The sequence below is a fragment of the Platalea leucorodia genome, assembly GCF_965183815.1.
Source record: "Platalea leucorodia genome assembly, chromosome: 2".
Taxonomy (NCBI): Eukaryota; Metazoa; Chordata; class Aves; order Pelecaniformes; family Threskiornithidae; genus Platalea; species Platalea leucorodia.
The window spans coordinates 3,298,361-3,313,515 of record NC_138824.1 but is presented as its reverse complement, the minus strand read 5'-3'; positions in this window follow the sequence as shown (position 1 = coordinate 3,313,515).

Sequence of the window (15,155 nt, the reverse complement as noted above, 5' to 3'; positions counted from 1 at the left end):
GCTCCCTAGAGAGCTGCCAGTAACCTGCAGAGCTTGGCTCCCTCTCCCCATGCAAGCAGAGATGGGGCATGATCCACACATCCATTCCCACCTCCTCCACCCGTGCCCAGCATGGCGGTGGCGAAGCAGGAGAGGTTTACCAAGAGGGTACCAGCTTCCTTGGAGACACCTCCCATCCTTCTTGACTCTGTCCCTGGCAGGAGGTCCTCCAGGTCTCACAAATGAGTAAAACCCCTGTCTCCAGCCGCATATCCAACCACCTCATGAACAGATGGCATCATGGGGTGGATATGGCAGAGACTGGCTGACCATGCTGGCCTGGCAGTGGCTGCCGCTAAGCTGCCACTGAAGGACATGTCTTCTGGAAGTGGTTTCCCTCAGCCAGGCAGGATGCCACCACCTGCCTGCACCACCTCAGCGGCGTAGGAGGGGATGCACCACAGCAGGAGGACATGGAAGGACCAAAGGAGTGAATGTCATATGCAGTTTGTGCTATTCCTTCTAGGTTTTTTTTTCCCCATTGCCTTCTCAACAGCAGTTAGATGTTTAAGTGCAGGATTTCTTTGCAGTAGGATGGTCACAGGGAACTTCAGCAGAGCCCTTCCCTGGTTTTTTTTTGTCTCCTAAGCCACCAGGATCCCAATTTATGTGTGGCTTTTTCCATAATGCGCTCCAGCAGAGTTACTTTGATCCTGCCCAGTGGAAGGATGGCCCACAGACCTCAAAATCTGTTTGCTCAGGTGTGTGTCCTTTTTCGTTTTGTTTTGTTTTTTTTCCACAAAACCCTTCATTTCTCAGTGGGTTTTATTTGTTTCGTTGGTTTTTTTAGGAGAAGCATTAATCAAGTGAATTTCTGCAACAGGTTTTATTTGGTTCCAAGTTCAACTTTATTGTGGTGCTGCTGCTGATCCTTTTATTTTCCTTCTATAGGGTGGTTGTGACAGGTTGGAGCACCTAATTTGTACAAGCAGACAGCCCAGAAAATAAGGAAAATGCAACAGCTGGAGAAATCCAGCTCCGAAAGCTGGAATGGTTTCCTCATGCAGATTTCTCCAAATCACAGCTAAGAAGGGGCACGGCTCGCTGAGAAAATGCGTGCCCTGTAAAATAAAAGGATTAGGCAACCACTTTATAGCTTGTGAGATTTATGGTTTCAGAACAAATGGCTGTAGTTCGCTTGGCCTGCAGCTCTAAAGGAGGCCAAAGCAAACTGCTTTAAAGCTTTGGTTCAAAAGGAAGGCTCAGACCCCCTCTTACGTGGGTCTTTGTAAATGATGGGAATATTGGAAAGAGTCTTGTGTGTCCTGCAGCACCATTAAGCTACCACTTTATGTTGCCTGAATGCGGTAATATTGAAAGGTAAGTTTGTTCCAAATGTCCCAACGCAGTGGAAATGTCAACCTGGAAACCCAGTGATGGAGCAGAGATTTTAAAAATATATACCATGGGAAAAGGTGCAGAGGAAAGGTGCAATGGGACCTTTTTTCTGTGTCTCAGAGAAATGCAAGCACAAGGCATGGCATCGCCTCGCTCTGTTGAAGAGAAGCATTGAAGTTGTTTTGGGATTAGCAGAGCCAAAAAAGCTTCATTTCGTCTTGATTTGTGCCTCCGAGGGGAGCTCACGTGTGTGGATTCTCTGATGTCTGATAAAGGGTGAGCCCACATCCGTCTCTTTCCCATAGTGAGGGGAACTTAAGGGTCTCTGCCTCTTGTAGCTCTGCAGGACCCGTCTTCTTTCCCCATATGTGTATGAAGTTGGCCAGTTGGTTCAAAGGTACTAGTGGAAGGCTTGATAAGCTCACAGAAATACCCCAGCACAATTACAGGGTTTTTAAAATTCTTTTTCTTTCAGAAACTGGGCTAAAAATACCAAGTCAAAGAACAGCATATGTAAGAGCATGCAGAGCTGTTAATGCCATTTCTGTCTGGCAACTTAGTAGATCCTAGCAGACAAATAGGGTAATTAATTTACTTTTTTCTATTGAAAAGCCAGGTATATTAGGATTCTTTTTGCTTTTAAATGCGATACTTATAACAGAATTGGGACTTGATTATTCTCAATAAGCAGCTCAAATTGAATTTATTCTGAAGGATTCAGTCTTCCAGCCCAGTCGCATAAGGACTCGCTCTAGCGTGACCAGAGCGATTCTGGCAGAGGGGTGTTTGTCCCTGCCTGATTGCTTCAGATTCGTTCTTGACACTGGGAGCCCAAAAGGACTCCCAGGCTGCTGACAACATTTATCAAGCCCAGCTGCCGAGGAAGGATGCTGATTGTAGGCAGCACAAAGTATGTCATGGAGAAAACATTTCCTTATGCTATGCTTTCCAAGTCACTGAGGTCCTTCTGTGCAAGCAGAGACAACGCAAAATTCCTGCTTGGCAGCCTTCAGCATGGCCCTACGGGGTCGTCTGCCTACCACAGAGAGCCACCTGCATTTAAATATATTCACCTTCTTTGCATTAATCTAAATGTGCTCCGGAGCAGGAGGGATGTGCAAGGCAAGCCAGGAAGGAGAGCATCTGTCACCGGCAAATGCATCCAAATTTTCTAATGAGACTGGTGATGATGGACGCCTCAGGTTTAAGCTGGTTAATTTGCAGCCCCTGCCCAAAAGGCTTTCTAGCGGTATGTTCATGGCCAGTGCCTTTGGAATCAGGCGCCATTCAAATGTCTTCTTTCATATAATTTCAGATTTCCAAGTACCTCAGCCATTCTGAGAAATGGTGGCAATGAGAGACCATCAAAGGGACTTAAAGATTGTAATAATTGGGTTTACTGGGTTAGAAATGAGAATAAAAGTCATGCTTACTCACCTTTCAGTAAGCGATTGTATGCTTTGGTGCTCATATCTAAATATTTAGACAAATGGCCTGATTTTGAAGGTTCAGAGATTGTCTTGAATCTCCCATGCAGATAGCTTGTCTTTTTGGACTGACTTTTCATATTATTTAAACAGTGAAAAGCAATAATTTGGGAGCTGGAATTGATGCCAAGGAGCCTTGTAAAACCTATGAGCCTCCCACTCTCTGGCCAAGCGTTTCCCTCCACCTCATGGGTTGACACTGCGAGAGCAAGTCCGATAATGATGAGAGAAGAGAAGGAAGAGGTTTCTGGGAACAGCAGCCAAGCCTGTCCTGAGGAAGTATTTAGAGCTTGGTCTGTTGTGGATTTGAGCTCTTCAGGCTTGCACTGAAATGAAGTATCAAGTGACAAAAGCCACATTCACTGCTTCCTACATTACACTGATAGTGCCGAGAAAAAGAGATTTTCCCAGTTCTGCGAGATAAATAGTTACTTTTAGTTTATATCTTCCCCGTTCCCAAAAGGGAAGACACACTGGACAACTCCATTGTTTGTTTTTTTTTTTCTTTTGGAAAACGATGAACATCCTTGGTCTGCAGCATCACCGAAATTGCCATTCTGTGTAAAAGTGCAGCTCAGTATCTTGCTGCAGACACTGGCCAGACCCAGCACCACAGGGAAAACGGCAAAAAACTCTTTAGGATGTATTGTGCCTGAAGCAAAAGCTTTCTCCTGGCCCATTCCTTCTCCCTAGTAGCTTGAGGTTCAGCCACACACTAAGCCATAGGTATTTATAGCCTCCCTTAAGATTAATATTCCTGATTACAGCTCTAGATAACGTTTTTATCCTTATACAGCTAATCTTTCCTTTGAAGGGTACTGGAACTAACCAGGACCAAGGCATCTACTGTCCTGAAATAGTCCAGGTTGTGTAGTTGTGCCTGTTCCCTGGTGTGGTGTTGGCCATGCTCTCCAACAGTTTCCAGGGCGAGCACAACCCTCGGGTCTCTCTCAGCAGGCAGGATGGTTGAGGCCACTGTGTTTTGGTGATTATTTGCGTGTATGGATGTCAGCTATGCTGTGCAAATGGTCTTCCAGGCCAGAAAACAGTCCCTGAATCATCTTTATTTGCTAGAAGAGATGTAGCCACTAATATTAAGGTGGCTCTGAACTGCAGAGACACTGGGTGTCCTCCCGTTCTTGGATTCCTGCCTGCCTGCAGAGGACTGCTGGAGTTAGCAGGCTTGGAGACAAGGACTTGATGGGGAAGGTAGCAATGTTCAGTCTGGAAGAAGGTTGTTTTCAACCGGGTGAGTAATTAGCACTAGAGCAGGTCACCAGAAGGCAGGGTGGATTCTTCATCACGTGAAAGCCTCAGAGTTAAATTAGATATTTTTCTGTAAGATGGTGCTCCAGTTGGGTGCAGGTGTATTAGTGGAGACAGGGGGGACTGTAGCTCCCTCCAGCAATAGCCCTGCCTCATGGGTGCAAGCACGCCGACCACGGGAGAGTGGGTGCTCTTTGCTGCTCTGTGTGCAGAGACCTTGCGGTCTGCGTTGCACAGGAGGGCAGGAGAGGGGACAACAGCAGCCCCTTCCAGAAGTGAATGTCCTCCCCAGATTGATTTTGGGTGATACCCCCTTGTCCCTCTGAGATAAGTGCTCCTCTCTCATCAGCACAGCCTATGCTTGGCAGACTTTTTTGGTGTTACCTCTTCTTCAGTTGTGCTTGGAGGTGGAGGAGGCTTCCTCTACTGGATGTGACAAGTCAGAAGGAGAGAAGGAATGACAGTGAGGGGACCAAGGTATTCAACAGAGTACCTATGAGCACAGCTGAAAGATTGCAAACGATTTAAAAATGGTCTTCATCATTTGCCTAATGGATTTGATCTGGACACTACTGGTAAAAGCGGTGCTTTTCTTTGCAACTTAAAATGTGTCAGGAATCACTGCCAAAAGAAATATCACTACCAAAAGAAAAAATCACTACCAAAAAATCACTACCAAAGTTGAAAGGGTAACTCAGAAAAACCCCCTTGTATTGCCTTCATTTTCCACTGAATCCTCTAAACCTTTTAATGTTTCGCAGGTAGTATGGAATCACATCAAATATCTGATCCCAACTGCTTCGGAGATCCCTAACTGTCTCTTTAGCCCAACCAGAGGGTGATGAGGTGTTCCAGTGTTTCACTGTTTCACTTTGCAATGCCTAATTGACTTCAGAGCCTAAATTTGGTTTTCCAAACTGATTGGCTCATGTAAGAGCCCACAGCTTACTGGCTTTCAATAAGCTAGAATATTTAACGCTGCTAGTGGATCAGGGTAGGACCACACGCACGGTTGGGTACTGCAGCCCAGGCGATGAACAGAGATTTGCTAATTGGGATGCTAGGTCGCTCACTTGAGCTCTTGATTGCTTATGATCGCGTCCTCACGCTCCAATATTCCTGTAAGTCCGAACATCGCTAAATACCCATTAAAATCTGGGCCACAGCCTTCTCTTGCTTGAGCAACTGTCCTGCCGTCGCAGCGATGATCCCCTGTCCTTGGCCAAATGTCTTTCGTGAGATGTACATGACCCCTATAAAGTCATCATAAAAGTAAAAATTGCTACCTAGACTGGCAGTTCTGTGTTCACATCTCTCATTTTTCATTTGCAGAATTATGTTTAATCCATTGTCTGTGACTGTAGAATAAATCCAGAGTAAGGACTACAGGCTTTGACGAAGATAAGCCAGATTTTCACTGTAGGTAAATCGGCAGTATTACCTGCTCCACTAAGAAATTGAGTTTTGCCATTGCTTTGTTACATTCTTAAAGTTGTTTTTTTTTAAACAGCTGCCAAAGCTGAATAGTGGCTGGTTTGTGTCCAGTGAAGAACAGGCTTGGACTAAATGGAACAGCTGCACAAAGATGTTCAACATAATAGGTAATGTGAGTCTTTAAACAAAACCCAGTGCCATCAAAGCCAAAATCCAAAAAGCTCTTAACAAAAAACATATTTGTAACGAACAGATGGAAAAAAAATTGTTCTGAGCTGTATAACAAGATCACATCAATCAGCCCAGCAGCAATGGCATACAGAAACCTTCACACATGACCAAAAAACATAACCAGAACCAGACACGATACCGATATCTCCAAACTCCTCAAAAAGCTGGAGAGAGTCAGGGTGAACAACGTCCTGGGAGGCTGAGGACAGGCAGGAAGCACAGTAGTTACAGAGGTGTTTTATCTCCATAAAACTGGGGTTTGGGAGATTTAGGAAAGCAGCATTCCAGTACATTTTTCAACAGATCAGTTAAAAATACAGCCTTGAGCTCTCAACCAGGCCTTTTTATGTGTAGTAGAAAGCTGGCGATAATCGAGCTGTCCGTAAGATGAAGCAAAGCACTCCAGTATATTCCCCTGCGTATTTTTATGCTATTTTTGCCACTAGATGTCTCTGCTGACTTCACAGTGCGCGGGATGAGCCGCTTTCGCTGGTGAACAGGAGAGACCCAGGTGGAAATCAAGCTGTGACAAAACCTGCTTGTGACTTTAGTTCCTAGGGGTTTGTTTCTGATTAATAATATTTTCTGTTTAACACAGAGATAAGAGTCTGTGAGGCTTTCTCAGCTCTCTCTCTTTTTTCAAGTATCAGAATGGGAATAGTGTGGCCAGCAGGAGCAGGGCAGGGATGGTGCCCCAGTGCTGGGCACTGGTGAGGCCGCCCCTCGAATGCTGTGCTCAGCGCTGGGCCCCGCACCCCAAGGCGGCCATGGAGGGGCTGGAGCGTGGCCAGAGCAGGGCAGCGAGGCTGGGGCAGGGGCTGGAGCACAAGGCTGGGGAGGAGCGGCTGGGGGAGCTGGGGGGGCTCAGCCTGGAGAAGAGGAGGCTGAGGGGAGCCCTCATCGCTCTCTGCAACGGCCTGAAAGGAGGCTGGAGCCGGGGGGGTCGGTCTCTGCTCCCCAGGAACAAGCGATGGGACGAGAGGGAACGGCCTCAAGCTGCGCCAGGGCAGGGTTGGGTTGGGTATTGGGAAAAACTTCTTCCCCGAAAGGGCTGTCAGGGCCTGGCCCAGGCTGCCCAGGGCAGGGGCTGAGTCCCCATCCCTGGGGGGATTTAAAAGACCGGTAGACGTGGTGCTCGAGGACATGGTTTAGTGATGGACTTGGCAGTGATAGGTTAACGGTTGGACTCAATGATCTTAAGGGTCTTTTCCAACCTTAATGATTCTATGATTCTATGAATAAGACACTTGCTGTCATCCATCATTGCTCCTATTTCAGAGCACTTGTTGCCTACTCTGACATTTTGATTCTCATCCCCTTCCCGTCTCCCTGATGGTCTCTTTGCTTGTTTCCAGGCGGTTTGTTCTCCCTGGATCTCGTACGCACCTACGAGTGCTGTGGATGAAGAGCAGCAATGCCTTGAAAGCACCCTGTGGCCAGCAGAAAGGGCTGTGAGACATCGTGTAGAGCTCAGGGTGTCTGAGGAAGGCACCATTTCAATAGGTGCTAATGACAGACATGAGAATGACGGGAGGGAAGTCCTAGGGACAAACTGTATCATCATCAGGTGCAGATGTTGACTCTAAGCTCCTGTACTCCAAGGTTTGAGTTGGCTCGAGGTGGGAAACCATGTCAGATATTGCCTAAACTGTGCAGTCCAGGAGCCAGGACTGGATAAAATGATTACAGCGGTGACTGTGTGTCCTCTGAACAGAGCTGGTTGTCTTCTGTTGGCTCACAGCAAGGTGGATGGGGTTAGTGCATCCTTTGGCCATGGCTGCAGGGTTGCCCCCAGTTACTGACAGCTTATACTGAGAGTTGGGGAACAGTCACAAAATGGAGGTGCTAGAGACTGTAGCAGCTTTCATACTGTAGCTCTTAAGATGTAAAGGGTACCCAGCTTAGAGGTTAAGCAATGTGTGCCTGAGGTAGAAGCTATGGCCCCAGCGGGTTACTCATATTGCCTTTCATAGAATCATGGAATGGTTTGGGTTGGAAGGGACCTTAAAGACCATCTGGTTCCAACCCCCTGCCATGGGCAGGGGCGCCTTCCACCAGACCAGGTTGCTCACAGCCCCATCCAGCCTGGCCTTGGACACTGCCAGGAATGGGGCATCCACAGCTTCTCTGGGCAACCTGTCCCAGTGCCTCACCACCCTCGTAGTGAAGAATTTCTTCCTTATATCTGATCTAAATCTACCCTTTTTCAGTTTAAAGCCATTACCCCTTGTCCTATCACTATGTGCCCTTGTAAAAAGTCCATCTTCACCTTTCTTGTAGGCAAGCCTGGCATGTATGGTGGTGTTTTGCACTTGTGACTTTAGCAATCCCAGGGCTGCAGTGGAGGCCACTGCCATTTGCCTGAGATTTGAAACCTGGTGCAAAACGGCTTTCTGCCATTGGTGTCACTACAGGGACTAAGAGACCTTCTGCCCTCTTGGATAGACATGAGCATGCCCTGGATAGGCTTTGTGGGGGAATGTGAAGTCTCAGGGTTATAATCCCTTTGCCATTACAATGGATAGATAAACTCAGCAAGACTTCAAAAAATCTTCATCGCTTTTCCTTTTTGCAGCTCACCACTCTGTGTTTCCATTCATTCCTCACAAAACCGAGAAGCTTTCAACACCAAACGACACCTTCCCAATTTCACCATGTTCCCACGACAGTTCAGGGCAGTGTCCAAGTGCAAGGAAATTCCAGGGATGCTCAGAGGCGTATCTCAGGGGAGAAGCTTGGAAGAAAATATCAGAGAGTTCATGTTTTAACAGGCTACCCTCAAGATAATGGTGAGAATGAGAGAGCTTTCTCCCCTTTCCATTATTTAGCTCTGTATCGCAGTAGCAATTATCAGCAAGGAAGTGCTGCACGGGATAGGTGGGGCTTTGACAAACAACTGTATGATATAAATTCTGGGACTGGCAAATATGGTCAACATATCTTCTGAACTCACATGACAGCACACTCAGTCTGAGTTTAAAACCAATAACTGCAGGAAGAGAAGGTGGGATCCAGAGCTTGGGCTGGTCCCCGAGTCTGATACGGCATCTCCAAAGAACAGCCTTGAGAACGGGAGGATATGTAGCTCTCTCCTCTCTTTACCTGCTCCCACTAATGGAAAAGCTGCACCTAAAGCTGATGTGTGTTTGAATGCAAATCCCTTTCCTCCTTTCCTCATTTATTCTGTTTGCTTTCTTTGTTGTGATTCGGGTCAGCAGAAACCTTGGCATAGTACGGAGCACTGTTCTGAATTGCAAAGGGATGCTTTCCCACTCTGTGGGTAAGGTTAACATCCCCGTTCCTCAGTCTGACCATCCTAAAGCAGAGAAGAGCAATATTGACCAAAAGAGGTTGTGATATTTAAATGCTTGACAAGTCCTGGGGGACAGAGAGGACAATGAACTGCATGAGTTTCTCTGGCACACTGAAGAAGAAAACTAGTAAGGTTATGTGCGCAAATCATGCTCCAGCATGGAGGCTATTTCCAGGAATCAAATGGTCAAATACCACGCAAAAAAAGCTGCCTTAAACTTGTGTTTGCATCCACTGAAATTAATGGCATAATCTGTGATTTATCATAGAGAACTAATAATGACCTTGGCAGTTAAAAGGCGTTACATGGGGACTTTTTCCTCCGTTTGAAGGCTGGATGAGTCCAGCTTAATTATCTAGTCTGATCTAATTCACCATCCGGCTCATTGACTTTCATTCAGTGGTTCTTAGAACCTGCTCCAAAACCTGTGGTGCCTGGACTGCTGTGATCATAGATGGAGACAGGATGTTACAGCCACAGGTACGAAGAAGCCAAATTGCCTCATTACGTCGTTAAATTAGGGCAGACAGAAGAGCTAGGACCCAAATGGGGACACGACACTGTCTTATCAGCCCATCCAGCCAGTCTGTCCCACTGACTCCAGAGAGATGTTAAACGGGATTTGCACAGAGTGGTTGGATGCCTGATTTATTGACAATATTGGCTGCAAAAAAAAGGCCATGAACACAATGTAAAGGAAAAAAGAGCTGGGACTGAGCTGAGGTTTTTTTAATCTCTTCCTTCTCCTCCTTATAAATAATACAGCTGATCAGGTTTTCATTTCAGTCTTGGTCTCTCTTTGTTTCCAGGTGGCCTCCTGAGCTGAATCTGAACCCTTGATCCTCACTCATGGGGTAAGGTTGGACCTCGCTTGGCCAGTGTTCACTGACGAGGCTGTGGTACCATTGCTCTGCCAAGCAAATAAAACTCTCTGACTGCATCCAGGCTAATAACCAGCACAGGTCTCAGCTGGCCATACAGCTCAACTTATAGCATGGTCCCTGGAACTGTTTTAGCCAAGACCAAGCAGTCCCAAACAGTCCTGTAGTTGCACAGGCCAGATAGCCTTCCCGGTGACAAGGATGGGTGTGACCAAACTGTTCGGGAAAGCGATAGAGATTAATGACAAAGGTATGGACCTTTCCATCTCATCTGGCCATCGGGCCAGGGAACGGGCCTTGGCAGTGCTCATTTTCCTGGCATAAAGACAACTGAGATACTTACGTGCCTGCTCTGGATGTTGTGGTAAGATGAGCCACATAGGTCACAACGCTTCAGCTTTTTATGGGTTTGTTCAGTTCCGTCCCTTCCTGCATATGAAGTGCATTTGGGAGCTTAATCCTAAAGCTGGCAGGGGAAGAGATGGGGAGGGAGCACAATGGGGTTTATTGGGTCACCTTTACTCGGGGCTGATGTCTCCAGCTTTCCAAGGACACCTTGCATCTCATTGCTTTGCTGAAGCATGACGTCAAGGAGTTTGGCAGCAGTTGAGCAATCAGTCACTCCTCTCTGCTTCAAAACTTTCCCTAATTCTTTGTTCCAGTAAGAACCACTGAATTCAAAGTGGGAGATCATACCCAGGGTGGATGCTGAAGGCAAGGACGCACAAAAGATTTTGAGTAAAGTTTACAAGCAGCTTCTCAAATGGCTTGAAATAAGTTTCCTTGGCTGTATTTCAGCTGTTTCCCCACCTCATCCCTCCTTTACCTTGTAAACTGTTTGTACAGAAAGTCAGCTACGTCTATATTTTGTAAGTATTTTGTTCTGGTTCTGTATTGCATTTTGGGTCAAGCCAGAGATGAGATTTCCAAACTGCAAGTAACCCACATCTTTTAATAAATTGGCCTGATCTGAAGAACTTCTTCCCTGGTGATTCCTGGGGCAGCATTTCCAAACAAAGCAGGTAAAAACCCCTTTCCCTAAGCTGAATCCTCTTTCTGTAAGAGTGGCCTTCGCCCCCAGGCAGCTGTAACACCACATCAGAGCCCAGCATCCAGCTCCCACCGAACAGCAGTGCTCCTTGAAAGCAGGTAAGGACCAGGAGAAAAAGAGAGGCGATGGCTTAAGGGGATGGGGAAGACGAGGCAGAGCGATAATCAGAATGGCTATAAGCCCATTGCTGCAAATTGCGTCTTTTCCCAAAAGCCTTCTTTTATGAACAGATGCCGGCAGGGCAGAAGTTTAAAAAATGATAGCTGTATCTAGATTTAGGATAGATCAGGTATCTGAATTATTTCTTATTCCGCTTGCACTTTATATGTGTTTTATGGTGCCAGGAACTACCCATGCCAAGAGTCAGTGATACGTGGACACGCAGTCTGTGTGACATTGTCATAAATTAATGGTGATCTTTATCATCATCTCGCTGCAGACAAAGGCTGGTGCTGGATCAATGAGGCAAAGGGAAATTATCCATGGAAATGCAGTCTGCATGGCTGAACACTTATAAGGAGGAGACAGCGGGAGTGCTGGACAGGATTGACTGTGCACCACGAATTAGATATGAGGGGAAGAAGCCGGTGAGATTCAGACAATCTCTCCTTGCACAGTTAGGATGGAGTTAAGGTCATGGACTCGGCAATGCATTTGGTTGCAGAAGAAGCAGAAGGATGAACGCAAGTGGAAAAGGTGAAGGTGTTCACCACTGAGGACCGTAGGAGGCAGATAGGACGTGTACATTGGGATTCAGGTCAACTTTAGCCCTCTAAGGCCTTCAAATAAACATAGTTGACTGGACGCACACTGTGGCCCATGGGAAAAAGTGAGGCATTTCCACAGGGCAGCTGTAGGACTATGTTAGATAGCCAGCTTGGGGTGGGCTTACTTAACCCTGATGATACCCTGTTCTCCCTTTTCACTGTGGGAGAGCACTAGGTGACTATCTTGTGCTGGACTTAAGTCGGTGAAAACTCCCCCACACCTCTTACGGAGGCAAAACCAGGAAAATCCAGGCGTGAATGCCCAAGTGACAGCTTGTAAGAGACACGGCCAACAATCAGCTGCAAGTGTGAGAAGGGTGAGAACAGGAGGCTAAAAGAAGGGCTGCCTGGGGTGCCAAACGGGAGAGATTATTTCGAGTGGATCAAAGGAAAGGGAAGCAGGACATGATAATCTGGGACAGCCCTTCTCCACGATGGGATCTACTGGGCTGCAAGCTTGCATCTGCAGGGAAGCGGCAGGAGGCACTGGGATCAGGTCTTTTAAAGCAGGACTGGATGAAGAAGTGATGCATGTGCTCTAAGGAGCAGTCCCAAGGCAAGCAGGGGACATCTGTATCGAAAGACATCTCCAGCTCTTATTTCGTCATTGTTTTAGAAGGAAGAGTAGTTCATTTGGAGACTGTTGGGACGATTGTCAAAGTAAGGCAGTAATCCAGGAGGAGCAAATCCCCACCTGGCCTTACTAAAGGAGGTGACTTCACTCCAGTGAATAAAGCTTTTCTCAGAGGAGGCTGTGAAGATGCTTTTCAGCGAACGCGAGTCACGCTATGCATCCGACTCCCACTTCTGAACTCTTTGGCTCTGGGGACCATGAGGTGGCGCAGTTACCCTGGATATCAGATCACAGCTGGCTGCACGCTGGCCAGGTATCTTCCCAAAATACGTGTCCGCTCCCCAGCTGCATAACTACAACCATATGCTAAAGAGCTGCTGCTTTATACGCTGTATAGCTACATCACCTAACCCTTTTTTTTTGCCTTCCCAGGGAGTCAGTGAGGTACTGCGGGACAAGAAAAAGCAATCAAGCGTATGGCGCTCTCCTGTTAGCAAGTGTGCCCCTTGCAGGGATCCCTTTCCTCTCCTTTTCTTAAATAGGGCTTTAAAAAAATAAACTAACGGCAAATGCATTTTGTGTTTCCCCCCTGGAAAGCACTACAAGGACATCGCTTGTTTTATTAGCGGGGCAGCAGGATGCAAAATAACAGACACAGACCACATGGCAGAAGGTGTTGGGGATGGCTACCCTCCCTCCGCATGCCCCATCTCCAGGAGTGGGAAGAAAAGGTCCGAGAGCTGTGTCCTGTTTGCAGGTAGTGTCCATTGCTGTCCGTCTTTGGGTCCCTTTTGGGCTTGTGAAGGGGTGGTAGCTCCAGTGCCCTGGCTGATTTCCAGGGAGAGGGGTTGCGTTGAATCTCCCTCAAGGCCCCCATCGGTTTGAACTGGATCTGGGGTTTTTTTTCCTGCTTCCCCTTCCCAGCGGTTGGGTCGTCTTGCTGTGTGCTCAGAGATTGCCCCAGAGGTGGCGTGTTTCAGTGGAAAATCTGCACCTGCTCATGAACTGGGACACTCAGCCCCATGCAGAGAGGACAACCTGAGTCCTGTGTTTCACATGAGCTCCATCCTGGGAATAAAAATGCTTTGAGATACAAAGAGCGTTTCCTCCCTGGGATGCTGCAATGGCTGCAGCTTCACTCAACTTAGAGTTTGCCTTCAAAAGCTGTGGTGAAGCTGAGGCAGATAGATCTTCATCGGCTCCTGGTAGTCAGCATGGCCATAACATGCATGTGGTGTTACACACACGGGTGAAGTATGGTGCTGTATAAGCACCCATATGGGAAACACACCCTGTCAGTAGGTTTTGGTATTCGTTCCCTAGAGCATCACCGATGCTGAGCGTGATACGGTGTGAACTCATCCTTCTGCTCCACGGATGCATTTCGCTATGTCTGTAAAGGCCCTCCCAGCATGTCAGGCCCTGATTCTTATCACTTGTACACTTGAGAGATCAAAACAGCCATAGAAAGGCTTCTCCAGACTCTGCTGTGAGTGCCCCTGTCGCCTGCCTGCCCCCAGCCACATTCCAGCACAGGAGAGGAGCTCCACACTCTCCTGTGCAAGCACCACACCGGCACAATCTCCTCCCTTGGCCAAAAGCGCAGATCTCCAGCATTTGAGGCAGACCACTGCTGGTCAGAAAGCCCAGCGGGTGCAGATGCTGCCTTGGGCTCCAAGGAGAGAGGGGACAAGTGCCCCATGTAGAGCAAGGAGCTGAGGGGCCGCTTCTCTGGGCATGTCCACCTCTTCTGAAATGCTTTTGCAATTCTCTTCCAAGCTCAGTAGCGTCCACCATATCCCACCTCAAGCAGGACCAGCGTTTTGGCAAGGGTTAGCACAGAAAAGCCCTCTCATGGCACAGCTTCACCCTACAAGCACCGCACCGAAATGCCCAAGCCTCTGGCACCTCAGAAGCCCAACTAAACCCCCATGAGATCTGAATCTCCCTTCACGAGTGCCTTCCTCCACCCATAGGGTGCCCAGGGCTCCTGAATGAACACCCTTCAAGTTGTAATCAATCATATTTAATTTTTTCTTCGCCTTCCAAAATGGCCTTCCACCTTCCCTCAGCAGTTCGTGTGATGCTGGTTCCTGGACCAGCGACCCAAAACCTGCTGGGTCTCCCACTTGCATGGGCTGAGATGTGGAGATGTGATACCTCCAGTCCCCCATTTCATCTCTGGCCTTGGGGCAGTGCTTTGGGGTCAAGGATGGGGGCAACTGCTACAGCAGGGACCTGGCCACCCTTGACATCTCCGGTTGGGTTGCACTCGAGCCTTCCCCCACGCTCCTCTGATGCCCGACCCAGGCACCACATCCACTTTTGCTATCGGCTCCTGGTTGCGAGCTGAGCCCTGCAAACCTACACATTCTTCCTTGCTTACACACCACAAGCTTTATTTGTTTTAATCAAAGGGGCCCCTGATAATTATTAACATATTTAATTATTTTTACTCTGAGTCACTCAGCTCGGGCGTGGAGTGATCACAAGGATTACTTTACTACAAAGACCCAGCCCTGGAGTATTTGCACCACCAAGTAATCGCCCTTTGCAGAAGGAGCTCCCATCAATGACTGCCTTGCAGCCTGCCTTTCCTCCCAGTTTGAGCTGCTTTTTCCTTTGCTGGGAAGTGCCGGCCTCAAAAGGAGCAAAACTGGGCACATTCAGACAATTTGCAGGGCTAAGGCTTTGCACGCTGAGGTTGCTAACTCCGGGACAGAGCTGGCAGGGAATGATGTTCATCTCAGCTGTGCTCCAGCCCTGCACCTCCT